Raw genomic sequence first — 22,242 nt, forward strand, 5'->3', positions numbered from 1 at the left:
GTAAATTCTAGGAAAGATGAGTATAAGAGGGAAAAGTTGATTATTTTGATAGACTATACCTTGGTTGAAAGTGGAATTTTCAATAAATTATATTTTAAAAATTTATGATTAGAATGAATTATATCCAAAGACTGCTGGTCCCCAATTCCCACTAAGTCAGCTCAGCCAGTCAGTTATTTGTTCATGTATTTATTCAACAACAAATATTTATTGACTCACCACTAAGTGCCAGAATTGAGGATATAACAGTAAAGAAAAGGTGAGTGGCTGTTGCCGTCATGAAGCTTTATTCTTGTGGGAACACCTGAAAAGACAAGGACACCTCTCCAAAATTGTTAAAAGCAAAAAATGATAGATTATTATATACACATAAGAAACATATAGAATGATGGCAAATAACTGCAGAAGGGTGTTTCAGGGAGTGTGGACATAAAAGGCCACCCTGAGGAGGTGACATCTGAGTCAAGACCTGAAGAATGGAAAGTAGAGGCATACCCAAAACTGGGGAAACACTTTCTAGGCATAGGGAAGAGAGTGCAAAGTCTCAAAAGTGTGGAAAAATCTTGGCTCATTCAAGAAACAGAAAGGAGGCCGGAGGCATTGATACTTAAGAAACCATTGGGAAAGTGATTTAAAAAGAAATTGATACTAAGTAGAAACCAGATTAGGCAGGCTCTTGTAACCAAAGGAGTTTGGATTTTGTCCTAAGTGCAGGGGAAAAGCAGTGGTGTGACTGGATCTGGTTCACGTTCTATAAAGATGATTCTGGCTGCTCTGTTGAGAACAGATTGGAAAAGGCCAAATATGCATGTACAGGGACATACCCATACACCCCACAAGCTATACCTCAGAGGACTGTGAGAAATAGAAAAAGGGTGTTTGGCCAAGTTCCTGTCATATGGTGGCAGATAAGCTTGTGACCTAATATGAGCCCCCCAAGCGTCTTTTATCACCAGATGGTAGAGAGACTACCTTTCCTCTCCATGCTGCCTGCTTGGTCTCTGCACAGCAGCTGCCCAGAGCCTATAACAGCATGTGGGGCTACACAAAGGATGGGATCTAGATAGCAATGCCAGTTTGCCATACCCTAGGGACAGCTTCCTCAATCTGATCATTTTAACACACATGATATAGTTTCATATTCAGTATGCGAGATAGTCCAAGCATAAGAGTACTCGCTGTGTGAAATATCCAATATTTAGGAACAATTCATTTTAACTACCATGAATGTATATTTTGTGTAAATTTTATCCAATTGCTAAGTCAGATTTTTTTTCTCATTTATATTTGTTATATTCCATTAACGCCAGGTTTCTTGTGTATATGGGTGCTGGCCATGAAAGATTATAACCCCGTGATGTCTGTTGATCACTAAAAATTGAGTCATTTGATCCTTAACAATAATCTTTTACCTCCCTGCAGCATTCTTTAATTAACACACTGTGGGGTTTCAGAGCTAGAGTTTTGTTGTCACATTATGCGTCCATAGGAATTGTAACAAATTAGGAGGCAAAAAGTAGAATGAATTTAGCTTTTAAGATGCAAGGTACTGACATGTTGAGTTATCATGAGTGAAGGACAACTATAGTACAGTAATTAGTGCAAGCCTTCTGTTTTGCATTTATCATCTTGAAAAATAGCAGTAGAAAATAACAAGGACACCATTAAGAAAATAAATGGAAAAAATGACAATCCAATTATAGGAAAGGGTACTTTTTATTATATGAATTGAAACTGTGTAAAGAAGTTCTTGGACTTTTGTTTTGTTGTTAAGGAGAGCATAGAATTGTTGATCCTGCCAAAATCTACTCATTTATTTAATGGTTGCCAAATACAGCCCTTAATATTCTGCTAGAAATTTGACAGTTATGGTTTTGCCAAGGTTGTTTGGGAACATTTGATGTCTTTCCCATATGTTGTTACAAGGCAACCCTAGAACACATGATATAAGAGCCAGGCTGGAAATGAGGTTCTTTTTGGAATCTTATTTTTTGTTAAGTTTTTACATAATGACCATTAATCTCCATCCCTTTGCTGGTCTGAGAGTGATGGAGGGAGAGGTGCAAATTTAAGAGGTCAAGGTAACATCTGCATACCAACTTAGAATTTAACTTTGTTTCTAAAAACAAGCAAACAAATAATAATCATTAAAATACAGTACTTCGAGAGGGCTAATGTCAAATGGTCTCAGTTCATTTCCTGGAGGATTTGTAGACCTTAGTGTTGATTCACCACAAAACTGTCATAATGTAGTGTAGCTAACTCCAGAGGTCTGAACAGGATGAGGAATTCTGTCTTCTTGTCTTGTAGATGATCTTTTCTGATCAGGGTGAAGTTGTTGGTGTTGGAGTGAGTGATTGCTCATATTCCCTTGTGCTTCGTCTGACTTTGCTTACAGAAGCTTTTATTGTTATTAATATTTAACATTGACTGAAGGCCAACAATGCTCTAGGTGATGAATACAACATTGAGCTAGCTCTGGTCTTTGTCCAGCTGGATAATTTCCAATTATACAACTAGGAAATAAACTTGCTCTATATAAATATTGGGATAAATAGGGCAATGTGGGGGAAAAACAGTCATTAATATTCATCAACCTATGACAAATTCCCGATGAGCTCTCATTGCATCTTAAAAAAATGGTTAATTTTCTAAGAAAAAGATTTAATATTTTCCAACTGTGGTTGGTCTTCTCAGCTGCTTGCACTTAAACATTTATTTTGGAGTTACTAAGAATAATGTATTCTGAAGGTCATGTAGCAAAATTATTGTAAGTTTGATAAATTACTTGAGTTTAATTTATATGAATAATTATTGTTAGATTTGTGGATAACCATTCAGAAATGACCATTATATTCTCAAAATTTTTATTTGTTATTCAAATTATACTAATCAAATATATCAAACTTATCAAAAACAAAAACTAAAGCAAACAAAAGATGTTATGTTGTTTTTTTTTTTCAAATATTTTCCCTCGAGGCAGAAATTATTTTGCTGCTAAGACTTCAGGGGATGTATATTGGTTCATCTACTTGCCCTCTGTGTTCAAAAAAGGATTGATTTACATCCTGCCTTTTTCCAATTTGTTCCTCTAATTGATATAGCATTGGATGAGAATAATCCATTAATAGCCACGAGTGTGGTTTTAAGGGAAGTGGAGCTGCAGAAAGCATTAAACTAACAAACAGAATGTGATGCATTTTATTTACTTATAATTATCCTGAAAGAAATAAGTTGAAGTTGTCATAATATAATCTTTTATAGTATTAGGCTGCTGATGCTTTGTGAATTTCCTTGATGTGTTCTACATTTTAGGATTTTGCTGGCAAATGTTTAGAAACTCCTTAGAGTGTCACATCTAAAACCATATCTTTCCAATGTCTCTTTTCTTGTTTTTTCTGACATACTTTTAAGTGCACTTGTCTTATTCCTTCTTAATTAGGAGGCTTTAAGGAAAGAGACTGTACCTTACTCACCTGGTTGTCTTTGCATCTAGAGCAGACTGGGCACAAAAATAAAATATTTTGTTGAACTTCTTTGATTTTCAGATTGAATTTTATAGTGATTGTGAGAAGAACTCAGTGTTAGAAAATATAACATCCAGATTCAAAATTAGTTTGGTTCAAAGGTGATAAAGGACAGAATAAGCAGGAAAATTAGTAACTTTGTCCCAAATTATTTAAAAATTATGTACAAAACACTCTCTGGTGAATTATGAAATCACATGAAATAAACCTTTCTCATTATACTAGTGATCATTTTTCTCAGTTAAAAAGTAACACTTAAAAAAATGCAACACATTTATTATAAGTCCACTAGAGAGAACACTAAAGAGCAAAAGGTTAAAAATAAAAATATTGTGCAATTTCCTTATCCATAGAAAACTACCGTTTATCATTGAATTTCTGTTCTTCTATCCTACCTGACATATATCTAAATTTTATTTTTTATTTAAAAAATAAGGGGTTGGATTATGCATACTGTCTTGTCATATCTTACCTAGTATAATATTCATTTTTCACGATATTAAATATTATTTATGGCAATATTTTTATGTCTTAATATTTAAGCATAATTTTGTCAAACCAAGTTTCCATTATTTGGCATTTGTATATTTTTGGAATTGTCCTCTGTCAAAAACAATTTAATGATGAACATCTTTACAGCTAGATCTTTGTGCATCCCCTTCACTAACAAAATAGTTTGATAAACATGCTCGAACACATATGTTTGTTGCAATCATGATTCATAAAATCATTTAAATATGCATCTAAAATAATTATTGCATTTTTATTTTGGGGACAGCAGTTTATAGTTATAAATGGGAGAAGTATTTACTTACAAAATTAGTCCAGTGTGATTTTTTAAGTTATTTTTCCCACCACAACATCTTGGTTGCCAACCTTTATTTCAAATTTCTAGCATACACATTTGATCATTCCTGAGACAATAAGCTACTGCCTACCAGGTGCAAAGTCCTGTTCTAGGAGTAAGAAAATCAAGATCACAAAATTCCCATGCTTAAACTGCTCACAGTTTCATGGGAACAGATTTACTTTGTAGAAACAAGGTAAACTTGCAGATACAGAGCATAGATAAGGCTTAACTATGTAGCAGACTCTATAAATACACATCAAAAAAAATTGATGGCAAGTGAAGAAATGGAGTAATCATAAATGACAAGTAATAATATTAGATAAAGAAAAGACTAAGCTCATAATATGTGCTAAAAGTATTTAGATATTTGATAATCTATCATTGATAATCTATCATTATCACTATTGCTAGGCACTAATGTCTTTATGATCTTTACTATCTAACCTTTTAAGTTAAATAGCAGTAAATGCATAGTAGTGTATGTCGGAATTCTTCATAAAGAGGTAATGAAAACATTATGAATGAATAGAGATTTGATTTACCAAATACTTTATTACAAAGTAAAAGCATATCTTACTATTATTGAACCATCAAGTAACTCTGAAACTCTAAGATGTAAGCTAATATACATATTTAAAATTTTCTTGTTATTTGAATTCCCTTCTATAATTTGGTATTGGGTATATCCAAAAGACCATAATGATGCATTCACAGCTAGTGGCATAAATATTGTCACAATTACACAATAATTTTGTATCATGCTTAATTTTTCCTTTGCCATATATTGAACTTGATGTATAATATAATGATACTTAATGATATATAGACTTTGTCATTGTTGATTTACTTGTAACTTCTTAAGGGTACTTTAGCACCATCTATTCAAATTTCCTCCGAAAAGCACTCAGTAATTTACTTTTAAAAAAAATTTCAAGTTCATGCCTCATAATAAGGATCACTTTGATGTTCCATATCCCTGGACTCAGCAATATTTTTACCATCATATTGATTTCTTCCAGTCGATGTGGGGGAGAGCCATGTCAGTTTTCATTTCTTTGAATCAAAGTGAAAAACTGCATGGTCGGATTGGTCTAACAAATAATGTTCATGTGCTGTTGGCTGTCAGAGGGAAAGAGAAAACCAGCCATCAGCTCCTCTCCCTGAAACATACTAGTCAACCAGATCAGGCGGTTTTGTGTCCTATTCACGTGTCCAGTAACTACGGCTTGTAGCCATGCAATGTAAACTGTCTTTTATTTTCAGGATGTAGAACACACCTCTACATCCTTAGAGAGGAAATGAAATAGGCAGTCTTATAATGAGTGCTTAGGTACTTGTAAGGGGTTTATATCCCTGGATTTAGATCAATGAATTTAATTTCCTAATCATAGATATTCAGAACTTTATGGTGAATGGATGTTGTTAGAATTATAAGCTATGTGGCTGTGACAAAATTATGAATCTCTCATTTCTACTGTGTTATATGAACCTCTCATTTCTGCTGTGTTTTGGAACTTGATGGGAGAAATAGGTATATAGGAAAATATGCAAACACCTTAAGTTATTTTTTTCTTTAAGTGTTTTATGGAGTTTTTCTTTTTCTATGAGGAAATGAAATAAACCTGTACTTGTATTAAAAACTGCTTCATCCTGAAATCTATTTCCCTGAGGAACAAAGGAAACCTAAGAGATCATGCCAAACTGGGATTATCTTTAAAGACTATTGAGTAAAGATTGCTTACTGTTGATACTTTACAATATTCAGTAAATTAATTTAGAAATAAAAACATTTTTAATAATTGTAGAGTTGTTTTATCTTCTCTATCTCTATCCATATGTTGTTATATGATGCTGAACAATAGTTTCTCTTCTTGTAACCAATTGTAAAAATCATGAACATAATCACCAAGTATTTTCTATGCTCAGTAGGCTTGGAGCATTGGCTGGATGTTGAAGAGAAAATGTTTAAAAATAAAAGTATAAAAAAGTTTAAGGCCTACATCCCATCCATAGGGTCTTACAATGTAATAGGAAAGAAATGAGTTGAACAGAACAAAGACAATTAACAGTATAGGGTAGTTTAGTGAAGTTTCAAATAGTGTACGTGATACATGTAATAAATATTGAGAAAGAAGTGATCATAAAGGGACTGTACTCAGAAAAGTCTTTTAGGAGTCTCTCAGAAGGGATATTGGAGATTTAACAAAGGATGTTTTGTAGAAGACTTCGGGGGATGGTTTGAATGAGGGCATATGTAGGACAAACAAAGAATGAAATATGTGAACTTTATTAAGATAGTAGAGAGAATTCATTGAAGAACTTTTCAGGAAGACATTATTGTGTTTGGTTTGATGTTTGGGGAATATTAGGTTACTTTGTTAACAATGTGTGAAATTATGGGAAGGAAGATGTAGTGATGTGCTTGGACAGGGGTCACCAGTCAGGAGAATGATTCAGGTGGTCAAATGTGAAATAATGAGACCACCACTGGAGAGGTGGCAATGGGAGTAGGAGTGATGGGCTTGGCAGATGTGAGAATGTAATCGACAGAGATCACTCCACCTGAGAAGTAAGGGGAAAAGTGTTTTTTGTTTTTCATTTTGAAGTCAGTTTTGAGATTTTGATAGAAATGTTGAAACACCACAAAGATGTTGAAGGTGAAGGTGATAAAGGTTGGAGATTGTAGATTTTGATGATGATGAGAAAGTTATGTGTGAATAGGTTCATGTTGAATTGCTCCCATAACTGAGCTTATTTGCGTATTACTAGATTTGAATATCAAATATTTAAACATTTACATGTTTAGATATTCAGATATTGAAACAGATTCTGTCAGTGCCTGTGTGTGTTTCCAGTACCCCCAAGAAAGAGATGATATGAACCATAGAGGTAGTAAGTTCTCTGTAAGAACTGAACAATAAAGGTATTGACAACTGAACTTTGTAAATAGATTAAATATATATCAGGGCAGGAAGAAAAAGCATGACAACACAGTGAAGACGGGAGACAGGAAAGAAATAAGAAATGTGGTAGAATAAAAGCTAAAAATCAAGAGAATTCACAAAGGATTTTGTTTTGTCCACAATTAATAAGAATAACATGTAAATATGACCTGAACTTTAAGATTTTACATTAAAATAGTTGTAGTAGAAAGAGAAATGCTGAAAAACAAATAGATGGGCTTATGAAATGAGTGGAAGATGAGAAAATGTAGTAAATTATCTAAAAGAATAGTAATTTCTTCATGTAAAAAAAAAAAAATTAACTTCTTCACAAGACCGTGTCTTTTGGTCTGGTCTTCTGTATGAGAAAAAAATGACAAAAAGACAAGGTCCTGAAAAATACTAGGGTACATTAATGCATAAATCTTAAAAAAATTTTTTTTATCTGTGTTGAGAAGTCCTCTGTATAGTTGAAAAATAGGCAGCCTATCTCTAAAAGAATATTTTCAACTTTTTTCCTACTGTTACATATTAAATTTGGGATATGGAACTACAGGCCATAATAAGAAAAAAATAAAGTTTTGGTTATATACACTTTTATTACTGTAACCAAAGAAAATATTTCAAAAGTCAGTTGAGCAATATTGACATGATTAAAATCTTGAATCTATAAATTCAGGAAAGCACAGATTACTAAAAACTTACGGTATTTTAGCTATGATTAGTCATTTCTTTAAAAAAACAAAACAGAACTGTACCTGCTTTTCCTGAGCAGGTCAAACCCCTGTGTTGTATGTGCTTTCATAACGTGATCTATCATCCCTTCAAAGCAATAATCATATTTTAAAAAGTATTTTAGACTATTATTTGAATAGAATTTTTTCCCCAAATGAATTTTATTATGAAAGCAAGATGCTTTTATGTTTGGTTTTGCTCTTCATTATAACCTAGCACCTCGCACTGTGACTAGCACAGAGCATCTTAACCCTGAGCACTACTGACATTTCAGGCTTGATAATTATCTCAGATATCAATATGAAACCACAACTTCCTGCTAATTCTTTGTTGGGAGTGGGGTAGGGAACTGTCCTGTAGCATTCCTGGCCTCTACTCAGTGAAGTTGTAATGAGTAGCGTGTAAAAACAAAAAAATGTCTACGAACACTGCTGAATGTGCCTTGGAGCAACCACAAAATTGGCCTGATGAGAGTCACAGGGCTAGCACGTAGTCGGCAGTCAATAACTGTGTTACAGGAATAATTAGCCAATTATCACTACTTCACTATTAAGCAAAACCTGCACTGAGAACCAAAGTCCTACAGAGTGGCCTCAGCTACCCTTAGCCTTTACTTCTACTATCCCTTAGCTTCATCCTGACCTCCACTTAAAATAAGATTGAAAGATACTCTCCTACCTTTGCTATCTTGTAAAATGAAGATTCAGGTTCTTCATTGTAGCTTTAATCTTAGTTAACCTTGTGTGTATAAAACTTTGCTTTTTTGCCACCCACAGAGGATTAGAAAACCTCGAGGAATGTAGTGAAGGACGTAGTTGACTGAATTTGGTTAAAGACCCAGAATGTAGATGAATTCCTATATAACCTGAGTTGTAATTTTAGTGATGGAATCAGTCTGATCCAGGAAATACTCTCATTCATTATGTGTAGAAGTAAAATTCCCTTCTGTACATGAGAAAATTAAGATAAAGCATGTCTTATTTGGCTATTACTTTAAGAGTTTATTTCTTTAAAATTGCAGCTGCTACTTGGCCTCAAATTTCTAGTTTGGGCAGAACATCACTTACTTGTTAATTTGTTTGCCTAGCACATGAACTACAGTCATCCTTAATGACTGTTGTAGCATCTGAGGACATTTGCAGCCTCAGTTTCTTCTGCTGGTAAATTCTTTTTTTTAAGAACTATTATTGAGATACAGTTAACATACAATAAACTGCATATATTTAGAGTGTACAATTTGTTTTTTTTTTTCTTATTACTATGTATATATGGCAATCACAGTCTCCCAATTCATTCCCCCCCAACCCTCCCCACTTTCCCCACTTGGTGTCCATATACTTATCTCTACATCTGTGTCTCTTTCTGCCTTGAAAACTGGTTGATTTGTACTATTTTTCTACATTCCTCATATATGTATTAATATACAATATTTGTTTTTCTGACTCACTTCACTCTGTATGACAGTCTCTAGGTCCATCCATGTCTCTACAAATGACCCAATTTCATTGCTTTTTACAGCTGAGTAATATTCCATTGTATATATGTACCACATCTTCTTTATCCATTCATCTGTTGATGGACATTTAGGTTGCTTCCATGTTCTGGCTATTGTAAATAGAGCTGCAATGAACATTGGAGTGCATGTGTCTTTTTGAATTATGGTGTTCTCTGGGTATATGCCTAGTAGTGGGATTGCTGGGTCATATGGTAACTCTATTTTTAGTTTTGCAAGGAACATCCCTACTGTTCTCCATAGTGGCTGTAACAGTTTACATTCCCACCAACAGTGCAAGAGCGTTCCCTTTTCTCCACACCCTTTCCAGCATTTACTGTTTGTAGATTTTCTGATGATGCCAATTCTAACTGGTGTGAGGTGTTACCTCATTGTAGTTTTGATTTGCATTTCTCTAATAATTAGTGATGTTGAGAAGCTTTTCATGTGTCTCGGCCATTTCTATGTCTTCTTGGGAGAAATGCTTATTTAGGTCTTCTACCCATTTTTTGATTGGGTTGTTTGTTTTTTTGATATTGAGCTGGATGAACTGTTTATGTATTTTGGAGATTAATCCTTTGTTGATTCGTTTGCAAATATTTTCTCCCATTCTGGGGGTTGTCAAAAATTCGTCTTGCTTACAGTTTCCTTTGCTGTGCAGAAGCTTTGAAGTTTCATTAGGTCCCACTTATTTATTTTTGTTTTTATTTCCATTACTCTACGGGGTGGATCAAAAAACATCTCGCTATTATTTACATCGAAGAGTGGTCTTCCTACGTTTTCCTCTAGGAGTTTTATAGTGTCTGGCCTTACATTTAGGTGTTTAATCCACTTTGAGTTTATTTTTGTGTATGGTGTTAGGGAGTGTTCTAATTTCATTCTTTTACATGTTGCTGTCCAGTTTTCCCAGCACCACTTATGGAAGGTGCTGCCTTTTCTCCATTGTATATCCTTGTCTCCTTTGTCATAGATTAGTTGACCATAGTTTATCTCTGGGCTTTCTATCCTGTTCCATTGATCTATATTTCTGTTTTTGTGCCAGTACCATACTGTCTTGATCACTGTGGCCTTGTAGTATAGTTTGAAGTCAGGAAGCCTGATTCCACCAGCTCCGTCTTTCCTTCTCAGGATTGCCTTGGCTATTTGGGGTCTTTTGAGTTTCCATACAAATTGTAAAATTTCTTGTTCCAGTTCTGTGAAAAATGCCATTGGTAATTTGATAGGGATTGCACTGAATCTATAAATTGCTTTGGGTAGTATAGTCGATTTCACAATGATTCTTCCAATCCAAGAACATGGTATATCTCTCCATCTGTTTGTGTCATCTTTGATTTCTTTCATTAGTGTCTTATAGTTTTCTGAGTACAGGTCTTTTACCACCTTGGTTAGGTTTATTCCTAGGTATTTTATTCCTTTTGTTGCAGTGGTAAATGGGATTGTTTCCTTAATTTCTCTTTCTGATCTTTCATTGTTAGTGTATAGAAGTGCAAGAGATTTCTGTGTGTTAATTTTGTATCCTGCAAGTTTCCTAAATTCATTGATTGCTCAAGTAGTTTTGTGGTGGCATCTTTAGGATTTTCTATTATAATATCATGTCATCTGCGAACAGTGACAGTTTTACTTCTTCTTTTCCAATTTGGATTCCTTTTATTTCTTTTTCTTCTCTGATTGCTGTGGCAAGGACTTCCAAAACTATGTTGAATAGTAGTGGTGTAGTGGCGAGGGGACATCCTTGTCTTGTTCCTGATCTTAGACGGAATGCTTTCAGATTTTCACCATTGAGAATGATGTTTGCTGTGGGTTTGTCATATATGGCCTTTATTATGTTGAGGTAGGTTCCTTCTATGCACACGTTCTGGAGAGTTTTCATCATAAATGGGTGTTGAATGTTGTCAAAAGATTTTTCTGCATCTATTGAGATGATCATGTGGTTTTTATCCTTCAATTTGTTAATATGGTGTATCACATTGATTGATTTGCATATATTGAAGAATCATTGCATTCCAGGGATAAGCCCACTTGATCATGGTGTATGATCCTTTAATATGTTGTTGGCTACTGTTTTGTTGAGGATTTTTGCATCTACATTCATCAGTGATATTGGCCTATAATTTTCTTTTTTGTAGTATCTTTGTCTGGTTTTGGTATCAGGGTGATGGTGGCCTCATAAAAGGAGTTTGGGAGTATTCCTTCCTCTGCAATTTCTTGGAAGAGTTTGAGAAGGATGGGTGTTAGCTCTTCTCTAAATGTTTGACAAAATTCACCTGTGAAGCCATCTGGTCCTGGTCTTTGTTTGTTGGGAGATTTTTAATCACAGTTTCAATTTCATTACTTGTGATTGGTCTATTCATATTTTCTATTTCTTCCTGATTCAGTCTTGGAAGGTCATACCTTTCTAAGAATCTGTCCATTTCTTCCAGGTTGTCCATTTTTTTGGCATATAGTTCCTTGTAGTAGTCTCTTGTGCTTTTTATTTCTATGGTGTCCATTGTAACTTCTCCTGTTTCATTTCTAATTTTATTGATTTGAGTCCTCTCCCTCTTTTTCTTCATGAGTCTTGCTAGAGGTTTATCAATTTTATTTATCTTCTCAAGGAACCAGCTTTTAGTTTTATTGACTTTTGCTATTGTTTTCTTTGTTTCTATTTCATTTATTTCTGCTCTGATCTTTATGATTTCTCTCCATCTACTAACTTTGGGTTTTGTTTGCTCTTCTTTCTCTAGTTTCTTTAGGTGTAAGGTTAGATGGTTTATTTGGGATTTTTCTTGTTTCTTGAGGTAGGATTGTACTGCTATAAACTTCTCTCTTAGAACTGCTTTTGCTGTATCCCATACGTTTTGGGTCATTGGGTTTTCATTATTATTTGTCTCTAGATATTTTTTGATTTCCTCTTTAATTTTTTCAGTGATCTCTTGGTTATTTAGTAGTGTATTGTTTAGCCTCCATGTATTTGTGTTTTTTACAGTTTTTTTAATTGTAATTGATTTCTAACCTCACAGTGTTGTGGTTGGGAAAGATACTTGATATGATTTCAGTTTTCTTAAATTTACCAATGCTTGATTTGTGACCCAAAATGTGACCTATCCTGGAGAATGTTCCATGTGCTCTTGAGAAGAACATGTAATCTGCTGTTTTGGGATGTAATGTCCTATAGCTATCTATGAAATCAAGCTGGTTTATTGTGTCATTTAAAGCTTGTGTTTCCTTATTAATTTTCTGTCTGGATGATCTGTCCATTGGTATAGGTAGGGTGTTAAAGTCCCCCACTATTATTGTGTACTGTCAATTTCCTCTTTCATAGTTGTTAGCATTTGTCTTCAGTATTGTGGTGCTCCTATATTGGGTGCATATATATTTATAATTGTTCTCTCTTCTTCTTGGACTGATCCCTTGATCTTTATGTAGTGTCCTTTCTTGTCTCATGTAACATTTTTTATATTAAAGTCTATTTTATCTGCTATGAGTATTGCTACTCCAGCTTTCTTCTGATTTCCATTTGCATGGAGTATCTTTTTCCATCTCCTCACTTTCAGCCTGTATATGTCCCTAGGTCTGAAATGGGTCTCTTGTAGACAGCATATATATGGATCTTGTGTTTGTATCCATTCAGCCAGTCTGTGTCTTTTGGGTGGTGCATTCAGTCCATTTATGTTCAAGGTAATTATTGATATGTATGTTCCTATTACCATTTTATTTGTTTGGTTTTGTTTTTGTAGGTCCTTTTCTTCTCTTCTGTTTCCTGCTTAGAGAAGTTCCTTTAGCATTTGTTGTAGGGCTGGTTTGGTGGTGCTGAATTCTCTTAGCTGTTGCTTGTCTGTAAAGCTTTTGATTTCTCCATTGAATCTGAATGAGATCCTTGCTGGGTAGAGTAGTCTTTGTTGTAGGTTCTTCCCTTTTATCACTTGAAATATATCTTGCCACTCCCTTCTGGCTTGTAGAGTTTCTGCTGAGAAATCAGCTGTTAACCTGATGGGAGTTTCCTTGTATGTTATGTATCATTTTTCCCTTGTTGCTTTTAATAACATTTCTCTCTCTTTAATTTTTGTCAGTTTGACTACTATATGTCTTGGTGTGTTTCTCCTTGGGTTTATCCTGCCTGGGACTCTCTGCACTTCCTGGACTTGGGTAGCTATTTCCTTTCCCCTGTTAGGGAAGTTTTCAACTATAATCTCTTCCAATATTTTCTCGGGTCCTTTCTCTCTCTCTTCTCCTTCTGAGACCCCTATAATGCGAATGTTGGTGCATTTAACATTGTCCCAGAGGTCTCTTAGGCTGTCTTCAGTTCTTTTCATTCTTTTTTCTTTATTCTTTTCCGCATCAGTGATTTTCACCATTCTGTCTTCCAGGTCACTTATTCACCCTTCGCCTCAGTTAATCTGCTATTGGTTCCTTCTAGTGTATTTTTCATTTCAGTTATTGTGTTGACTATCTCTGTTTGCTCTTTAATTCTTCTAGGTCTTTGGCAAACTTTTTGATCTTTGCATCCAGTCTTTTTTCAAAGTCCTGGATCATCTTCACTATCATTATTCTGAATTCTTTTCTGGAAGGGTGCCTGTCTCCTCTCCATTTAGTTGTTTTTCTGGGGTTTTATCCTATCCCTTCATCTGGTACAAAGTCCTCTGTCTTTTCATTTTCTCTATCTTTCTGTGGCTGTGGTTTTCAGTTCCACAGAACGAAATACTGCTGATACTGCATGATACTGCTATCTGCCTTCTTGTGGAGGACGCTATCTAGGAGGCTCGTGGGTGCTTCCTGATGGGAGGGACTGGTGGTGGGTCGGGCTGGGTGGGTGGCGCTCAGTAAAACTTTAATCAGATTTGGTGGAGGAGCTCAGTGACACTTTAATCTGCTTGTCTGCCAGTGGTTGGGGCTGTGTTCCCACCTTGTTGGTCATTTGGCCTGAGGCTACCCAGCACTGGAGCTTACAGGCTCTTTGGTGGGGCTAATGGCAGACTCTGGGAGGGCTCAAGCCAATGAGCATATCCCAGAACCCCTGCTGCCAGTGTCCCTGTCCCCTCAGTGAGCCACAGCTGCCCCCACCTCTGCAGGCAACTCTCCAACACCACCAGATAGGTCTGGTTCAGTCTCCTGTGGGGTCACTGCTCCTTCCCCCTGGGTCCTGGTGAGCACACTATTTTTTTGTGTGCCCTCCAAGAGTGGAGTCTCTGTTTCCCCCAGTCTTGTTGAGGTCCTACAATCAAATCCCACTGGCTTTCAAAGTCTGATTCTCTGGGGATTCCTCCTCCTGTTGCCAGACCCCCAAGTTGGGAAGCCTGACCTGTGGCTCAGAACCCTCACTTTAGTTGGTGGACTTCTGTGGTATAACTGTTCTCCAGTTTGTGAGTCACCCACCCAGCATTTATGGGATTTGATTTTAACGCGATTGTGCCCCTCCTACCATCTCATTGTTGCTTCTCCTTTGTCTCTGGATGTGGGGTGTCTTTTTTGTTGAGTTCCAGTGTCTTTCTGTCGATGACTGTTCACCAGTTAGTAGTTATTCCAGTGGTCTTGCAAAAGGGAGTGAGCACACGTCCTCCTACTCTGCCATCTTGAACTGTTCTCTTCTGTTGGTAAATTCTGACCCATGAAATACTATTATATGTTATGGATCAAGGCGGGGCAACATGGTAATATTATTTATTAATCCCTACTTCTTGTAAGTGACTGTGCTATAGAAAATGTCAAGTATTAAGTAATTCTCAACTGACAAGAAGTTAACATGGATAATATTACTTCACATTTGTATTTAATTATACATTTTCAAAGCACTTTATAACTGTCCTCTTGCCCTCACAATAATCCTCTGATGTAGCTAGGGTAGGTTTTGTTTAACTACATTTTACAAATAAATAAGCAGGAGCACTTTAATCCACTCACGCCACCTTAATATATGAAGAATTTCATGACTGTAAACTTGATTTTTCAGATCGGATTCTCTGTCCAGTGTGGAATCAAATTTCACACATTTCATAGGCAGTAAAGTCAACTAGTTAACTTTCAGAAACGTTTAGATGTTTCATCATCATTGAAAAGCTAGAGGAAAGAACAGACTGGCTATACTTAGTATATCTCTGACCAGGAAACCGATGTGTACCAAAATCTGACTTGAAGTCAAGAGTTTCCACAATCCTGGTGGAAAACTACTATGTGTACAAAATGTGACTTTTTTTCTTCCCAGTCTTACTTTGATGCATATTCAGTACTCTGATTTGTAAAGATTTGAGTATCGTTAAATTATTAGTAAGATTTTTTTTAAAGGAAATTGGAAAATTTACATACTTTAAGACAGGTGCCAAAAGATGTGCTTTACCCTAGAACTGTGCTTTGTCTGAAATGGGATCTATCTGATTAAATAGAGAGATCTCAAATCTTTTGTTTATTTTTACTGCGTTTACCCTAATGAAATGTAGACTAGTGCTAGGGTTCCTTTATCATTCTTGAATTATACTCTGGAATGCTCAGTGGCAACCCCAGGCCTGTTTGCCCTCAAAACCATTTCTTGCCTTTTCTTTGCTGTGCTCCCTGTTGGCAGGAGGGTTGCTCCCTGCAGCATATGCTCTCCAGCCTTTTCTGCCAACTGCTTGCATTGGGCAGCCTCAGCAGTCACTAGACAGGCCACTTCTAGATTCTAATCACATTCTCCCCTCTCTCTATCCCTCCAGCCCTGGAGTAGTGGTGCCTCCGATGTGGATGAACATGGTTGATTACCCAACCATTCCCTGTTTGGCTTCTCAGCCATTTCACACATCTATAACAAACTCCTTGTATTAAATTCTGTCTCTTCAAGGGATTCCCTGGCAGTCCAGTGGTTAAGACTCTGTGATTCCACTACAGGGGGTATGGGTTCGATCCCTGGTTGCAGAAGTAAGATCCTGCATGCCATGTGGGGCAGCAAAAAAAAAAAAAAAAAAAAATTCTGTCTCTTCTGAAAACTGATAGTGGTTTCTGTTTTCTTGCTTGGACCTTGACTGATAGGTGGTTTTTATTGCTTTGCTTTCCTTTGGGAAGAGGGCAAGGGTAAAGATGGCTTTCAGAAGGTTTTAGCCAGTAACCTTTCCGAGCTAACAGAATTAGCAATTTCTAGCTGTGTCCAGGTAAACATTAGCTTGAGGGCCAGTGTTAAAGGAAGAAGGAGTATCTGTAATTAGAAGAGAATATACTGTATAATTGGAGGAAAATCTACAGTACTAGGGAAGAACATGCAAGCCCCCTAAATAGTGGGATTTTCTGTGCCTGCCTTGTCTGTTCCTTTTACTTCTAATGAGTAAAAAAAGGTTTATAAAGAAGAACCATTTATGACAACAAAGCTAAATAAACTTTCAAAAAAAAAAAAGTTAAAATTCAATTGTGGTACCCGCTAGAATTAAAGAGAAAAATTCCACAAAGGATTAGGTGCAGTTATCTGAATATAAATTGCTAAGAGGTGCTAAACCTTGCTCCATGCATCAGGGGAGATAACAGCAAATATCCCTTCAAAGAATGCCCTCTGAGAGGTGGAGAAAGCAATATGAGATTACAAGCTGAAGAGCCCTCAGGTTCATGTCTTGGCCAGGACGTTGGCTGCTCCATGCCAGTAGTGTGCAGATTCCAAGCGAATGATATTTATTGTGGTTTCCAAGGTAGCAGAACTAAACAAAACAGAAGACAAATTTCTGTCCTAAGTGTAGGATTCAACCCTGTTCTCTCTCAAATGTTCTAAACTGGACCCTACCTTCCTAACGAGGCCTCCAGCAACTACCTATCTGCCCCATCTTCTCTGAACTTCCCTCCCTAAGCATAACTGAAATATAAAAGAAGCCAGTGCATTATAGAGTTTCAGAGCATATAATCACATTTTAGGAATAGTCTACTTTCCTATTTGGGGGCCATTTCTGTTCTCTATTAATAAATTTTCATTCAATCTCATGATCCTAAATACAATCTATATGCCAAGGAATCCCAAATCTGTATCATGGGCTTCATCCTCTCCCTGAGATTTTATACTCTTATTAGCAATGGTTCAACATTTTGAGACTGTCTACAAATGTAGTTAGTTCCAACTTCTCAGCTGCATATAAGTGCTCCCTGATGTCACCTCATTTTGCTTTTCTTGCACCTTTTACATTCTAGCCAGACCCATCTTCTCATTCCCACTCTGCTACTTGTGGACCAGCAATTCTTTCTGCCTTCAGGATGTTCTCCTCCATGGATCTTCACAGGCTAGCTGCTTCTGCCCATTCAATCCCCGCTCAAATAGTACTGCCTTTTAGAGGCCTTCCCTGATGACTCATTCTAAATTATCTTTCCTACTTTATTCCACTAAATTATGCTTAAACCTCTTTAAAAGTGTTTATTTTATGCTCCTTCCTCACTATACTATAAGCATCATCAGAGCTAGGACCTATTCTGTCTTATTCTGCACTGTGATTCCAGAACTTAGTACAGATCCTGTCACATAGTGCGCTGTCATACGTTGAACCGAATGAATGAGTACAATGTAGTGGAGGACAGTCCAAAGACAAATCAGCATCATGATAGACTGGAAGTTAGTAAGAGGGTATGGCATTTCCCATACCTCCTTGCCCCTGAATACCAACCTTCTTTTGGTCTTTAATTTCTGGTATCATAGATTTCCACCTGGGCTGATTTGTTGTTTAGGCTGAGCTGTTGTCTAGGGAAAAAATGTAAAACTCTAACTCCTTTGAGTTTTAAACAACTTATAATTCACATACACTTTTGCCCTAATGGCCACGGTAACTAACAGAAACCTTCCAATGTATTTGTCTTCTCTCTGGTCCTGAGACTGTCAATTATTGTTATCTGCATTGCAGGTGTGTATAGGGTAACGGTCTTGTGGGCACAAAATGTTTCCAAGTATAACGTGCACAACCAAAAAGCGGTACTGTTTAATGAATAAGAATGTGATGAACTGTGCCATTCAGAAAATGTGGACAGAGAACGCAACCTAGATTTTAAAAAGTCATTGGATTTCATCATGTTATCCCAGCATAAACTCTCACAGTGCCTATCAGATTTTAATAAAAGCTTTTAATTGAATTAACTTTAAGCTATGTTAGTTTCTACATTTAAAAAATAATCTTTATCCTTAAACATTTGCTCATTTACTAATTTGGGCCTCACAATTTATGATATGTGGAAAATCAGTTCATGTATAATATTCCTGTAGTGTCGTTATGGAAAGTAAATTAATTATATTAATTCAATAGTAAATATTTGTTCTACACTAACTTTGTATCCCGAAGTTCATGCAGTTTTTCTTAATTAATAGTGATACTGTATATTTCTCTTTATTTTGCAGTACTCTTATTCTGAAAGGAACCATAAAGTATTCTATCACCAAGTTCAGAGTCTTAGTGTCAAAACTGAAGTATCTTATTTATCAAATTCAAAGTAATGACTCTTTTCCTGTATACATTCTCTTTCAGAAGAATGGGATTATAAGAGCATGTGTCTAGATGCTTTGAAAAAACTTGCGTAGAATCAGTATAATTTATTTGTTAAATGTCTGGTAAAGCAACCTGATTGTAGAGTTTTCTTTGTGAGAAAAAATTTTATCACAAATTTAATTTCTTTAATAGATACGGACGTATATATTTTTTCTTATGAGAGCTTTGGTAGTTGGTATCTTTTTAGGAATTTGTTTATTTCACATAAACTGCTAAAGTTACAGACATAAGATTGCTCAGAATATTCTCTTATTATCTTTGAAATATATGTAAGATGTATAGTGAAAATGCTTTTATTCTTGATATTGGTGATTTGTGAAAACTATGATTTTTACATTCTCAATGTGAGGTTATAAGATAAACAGGATTCAGTGAAAGTCTAAGATAATTCATATTTCTTGTGCCAGACTAAATTTTTTCTTAGCTTTAATATGTTTTTCAATAATTACAATTTAAACAATCTCATAACACCCCAAATTTTCATACAGCTTGTGCAGTTTGTAGATGAGAAGGCTGAGATGCAAAATAAGCAAAGAGCTTAAACAAGACAAGGTAACTAGTTGATAGAACATCTAGATTTGGAATGTCCCAATTATATGTCCAAATATTAAATCACACTTACAAAAAATTTAAGCCAATTATTCCTTATAAAATTTGAAACTTGATATATTCTTCAGGGGTTATTAATACAATTATATTTTTTATTCAGAAGTATTTTGTAGAGGGTGGCTGTGGGCTCAGGATCACAACCAAGGCCAGGTCACAGTGAATTTGGAGGTGGAACCCCCCATGAGCAATGCCCCCCAAATTTTTTTAAAAATGTAATTATATAAATATCTCCTTAATTGAAAATTATCAGGTAAAAATACAGAAACATTTTCTAATTATTATCTTCCACACATACACATTCTGTTTTTGTGAACGCTGTGATTCTTCTGGTCTTTGCAGCCACCTGCCTATCTCTTGATGCTTGTAATGTGGCAATTAACCAGCAGCTTCTTAATGACCTAATTAAACTATAATGATTGAGGTACAAGGCATTTCCTGGGGATTAATGGCCAACTGAGACGAGTTGATGGCCCATGGCATAGCTGAGAGCCATTAACCCCAACCAGCCATTAATCCTGTGAAAATACTGTACAGAGGTTATTATTATAAACTAGAAATGAAAACAATGAAGTATGGTATATTTACATGCAATGAAATTATACTTGACAAACATAGTACCTTAATAAAGAATAAATATTTGAACTACTCTGAAAGTGTCATTCAACCTTTAAAACCTACTTCCAATACTGTACAGATATTTAATGAATTAAATAAGCACTTGTGCAACTTGAGCTGCAAATTACAGAAGACAGAGATGGTCCTAGGTTAAGTCAACAAGAAGAAAGTTGTACCTTCTGAGACCTGAGGTCAGGAAGCAGTTGGGATTCAGGAATGATGGGAATTGGAATTTAGATGGATATGTGGAATCCAAACAGTATTCTATAACTCACATCTCTTCCTTTCTCTAAATATGTATTTTGTCCTCTCTCTTGGCAAATTAGCTTCCTTTGCTTCAAAGACTTATGAAGAAATAAGGCTGCCCATGGTGCCTTTGGTAGCATTTTACATATTTAGTCACTCAAAGAGATCGTTTCTCTTTCTAAATTCCAAATACACAGTCCTAAATTAGGTAATCTGGCCAATATTGGGTCAGGGAACTAATGAGGGTTTAATTAATAGTGGTTCTCTGTGTTTGTATGTGTGTGTGTGTGTATACCTTGTTAAGAAATGAATAATAATCCTACAAAAAATGCTATTTTGACACTAGAGAAACACAAATTAAAACTACAATTAGATATGGCTATATACCTATTAGGATAGTTAAAATAAAAAGGAGTAACTATACCATGTGCTGGCAAGGATAAAGAGGAACTGGAACTCTAATAAACTGTTGGTGGGAATTTAAAAGGATAAAATCACTTGGGAAAACAGTTTTACAGCTTCTTAAATAGTTAAATACACACTTACCATATGATGCAGACATCTATTTCTAGGTATTCACCCAAAAAGTGAAAATGTGTGTCCACATAAAGACTTGTACATGAAAGGTCCTAATAGCTTTATTTGTAACAATCCCTATATGAAATCAGTCTAAATATCCATCAACATGGAACATGTATGAATCTCAAAATAATTACATTGCAAAAATAAGCCAAACAAAGAATACTTGCTGTATGACTGTTTATTTAAAAATCAAGAAAACACAGATTAATCTATAGTAACAGAAAATAGATCAGTGGTTGTGTGGGTTTGGAGGCGGAAGGGAGAGATTACAAAGGGGAATGAGGAAACTTTGCAGTTCATTATCTTGATTGTGGTTATGGTTTCATGGGTGTATACTTATATCATAACTTATCAAGTAGTACACATCAAATTTGTACAGTTTATTTTAAGTCAATTATACCTTAGGGAAGTTATTTCAAAATTGGCTATTCTATGCCCATCACAGAGGCAGAGGCAGTCATGACAGAATAAGGAGTTGTCAAGTGAACAGGTGTCCCATTTCAACCTTTTATGTGCAGAATGTTTAAGGACCAATAAAGTGAATTGAACACAGTCCTTACTTGGAAGGACTTGCCTACATCTTACTTGTAAGGCATTTATAATCTGCCTACTGAAGGAAATAAGATGATTAATTTTTTATAAAAAGAGAGAAGGTAAGACAAAATATTATGTATTATAAGAAGGTACAATATAGCTGGAAAGTGTTTTAAAGCAGGGAGAGAGCACTTCCAATTGAGGATTTAAGAAAGGCTGCATAAAATAATGGTATTTGAAGTGAGACTGAGAACATACAGAATTCAAGTGAGCCCAGGATGCTTAGACCAGCATGAGCAGGGACTCAGAGGCAAGAAAATTTTGTGTTATTAAAAAACACTAAGAAATCCAATTTTGTTGTAGCATAGCATGTGAGCTAGGGAGCAGTAATGGAAAAAGGCAGAAAGGTGAGTTGGAGATTATATTGTTCAGGCTCTTAAATATAGCAGTTAGGATTATACTCAATTTGGAATTTCCACTTCCAAGGAAGATGTAAGGGGTTGAAGTTATCATTTCAACTAAAAGAAATGAGTGAATTGTAAAAATTATACTTCTTAAAACATTGTAGAACTGTGGAACCAAATAAGGCTACATGAATTAAATTCTAGAGGGAGAAAAGCTTTTCTTGGGTGAATTGAGATTATCCACTGGACTTTTTTCCCCC

The sequence above is a fragment of the Hippopotamus amphibius genome, chromosome 1, assembly GCF_030028045.1.
Source record: "Hippopotamus amphibius kiboko isolate mHipAmp2 chromosome 1, mHipAmp2.hap2, whole genome shotgun sequence".
NCBI classification, from domain to species: Eukaryota; Metazoa; Chordata; class Mammalia; order Artiodactyla; family Hippopotamidae; genus Hippopotamus; species Hippopotamus amphibius.